Here is a 2500-nt window from a genome sequence, read left to right on the forward strand (position 1 = left end):
CCTGGGGGGGCCGGGGAACGGAGCCCTCGCAGCACCGGGAACATGTGCGGGAGGAGCGGCTCACTGTGCGGTGCATGGTCCCGAAGCGGCAGGCGTCTGGAAAACACCCCTTGCACGGGGAGGGCGAGGTGACTGGCCTCCGGAGGATGCCACGGCCGCCCCCGTCTCACCAACCGCACCCAAGACGACACACAGGGTCGCTCAGGGAGATGGCGTGCGGGGGTGGGCCTATGCGGCGCCACCGTCTGGCTTAGACCTGCCTCCGCCGCGGGGGGTCCTCGACCCACCGGCGGACAGGCACGAGGATTGGGAGAGGGGGGCTGGCCGTCGGGGTCCGCCGCGGCTCTGGCACTAACCCGGCGACGCTGAGGTCGCGTGGGTGGTCGTCGGCCTGGCCGTGTCGGCGTCGCCCTCCAGCGTAGTCCCTCTTCCCGCTCGCGCCCGTAACCTCAAAGGGATGCCCGAGCGGCTTTTCTTCCCAGGGCTGCTCCCCGCCCAGGGCGGGAGCGCAGGGGGATCCCAGGTCGGCCTTTCACCGTACTCCCTACCTCTTGGCCCTCGTTCCTTCTCCCGTTCTCCATCTAACCCCTTGGCTCTGGGGTTTCCGCTCTCCCTCTCTCGCTCTCTCTCCTGCTCCCTGGCCGAGCCGCCTGGGAGGACGAGGGTCGAGGGGGAAGGCGACGGTCGGGCTGGGGCACACCGCACGGTGAGAACCCCCTTCGCCTGCCTCCACACCTCTGTCGTCCTCCCCACTGACGTAGGGGCTCGGGAAAAGACTGGAAATCGCGAAGCTCGGCAGTGGCGCGGAGAGGCCACCCACCGCCGCCGCTGTCGCCACCGCCGCGGAGGCCGCCCTTTCGGACACGAGGGGCAGCGCGAGCCTCCGCTGGCCGGGTACGCATCTGGAAGAAAAGGGCCGCCCTCGGAGAAGATCGCTGTGCTTCCCCGCACAGGGAGCGATTCGGACGACGGGCCCCCACGCCTGGCTGGGTGGGCGCCCCGCCGTTCGCCCGTACGGGTCGTCGGACCACTGCCTTCGCTCGGTTCGGGTCAAACTCCCCACGGCTCGGCCACCTCCGCAGACGGGAGGCGAGGCCGGCATGCGCGCCCAAAGATAGGTGTCGGAAGCCCGGGGGTAGAGGAGGAAGGGGACCGCTCACCTTAAGCCAGCGCGGGCTCCAAAGCCCGGGCCGAGCGAGCGGCGCCACCTCCCCACCCGGGAGCGCTGCGCCAGATCGATCGGAGGAAGAGCAGGGGTGCATGTAGGGACTTGCCCAAGTACGGAGGCTGCAAACCCCTGTCGTCGGGAGATACGTGCCCACGAGTCCTGGAAGCGCGACTCGGGTACAGGCGCCCTTGCGGGGGGGTACTGGATGTGGAACAGCACTGGGGTCGAAGCCACAAAAGCATCCGCCCTCATGGAGCCTCTCCTCGGCCTAAAAATCCAGATTTTAGCCTTGACGGCGCCCCCATGTGGAGAACCAGGGCCCGCGGGGGGGTCTGGCCAGGCTCACTTCAACCCAGGAACACCTCTCTGACTTGGGATAGGCGACCGGCAAAAGTCCCCCCACGCAGCTGCGGAAGCCTGGGTTCAGCCAAGGTGCAGACCTCCAGCCGAACAGGGACTCATAGCCAAAACGCATACCCAGGCCTACGGAGGTGAAAACCAGCTTAAATGAGTCGAAATGTGTCGGGGCTGAGAGGTACCTCTCTCTCATATATTCTGCCGGTGGTGTGCAAAACTGGGTCTTTGCATGGAGTGTCACCCTATACCCACTTTAGGGACGCATGCAAAAAAGTGCCCGATCGCCTGGAACTGTCAGGCGGATTCGGCTCCCTGGAATTTCCTCATTCTGGTTCTTTTTCACTTTTTGTCTCTTTTGCGACATCTAGTGGGCAGGCTGCATTACTGCAACCGGGGACACCTCAAAACGCTTGGAACTGGGGAGCGGGCTCAATTTACAAACGTTTTGCGGGTCCTGGAAGTCAAAATTGTGACTTCTGAAAACGACTAAGTATCAAGGACTCATCGCGCGAATCGCTCTGGAACTGAAATCGGATGCGCGCACTGACATGCTCCCCTCTCTGGAAGTCTGACACAAGTTGAAAAATTTTCTAAGTCCCCAAAAATTTTTTTTTTCAACTTTTTTTCAATTTTCCCCCTGTGGGATATATATTTTACCCACACTTTTGGAGCCCTCCTGGGATGCCCTCTAACATACTAGAACCTCATTTTGTGGAAGTTTTCACAAAATTGTGAAATTTTCCAAAAAGTCAGAAATTTTGCAAAAACGACTAAGTATCAAGGACTCATCGCGCGAATCGCTCTGGAACTGAAATCGGATGCGCGCACTGACACGCTCCCCTGTCTGGAAGTCTGACAAAAGTTGAAAAATTTTCTAAGTCCCCAAAAATTTTTTTTTTCAACTTTTTTTCAATTTTCCCCCTGTGGGATATATATTTTACCCACACTTTTGGAGCCCTCCTGGGATGCCCTCTA

Source organism: Phyllobates terribilis, unplaced genomic scaffold (genome assembly GCF_046119375.1).
Source record: "Phyllobates terribilis strain yellow unplaced genomic scaffold, ASM4611937v1 Scaffold_1975__1_contigs__length_183079, whole genome shotgun sequence".
NCBI lineage: Eukaryota > Metazoa > Chordata > Amphibia > Anura > Dendrobatidae > Phyllobates > Phyllobates terribilis.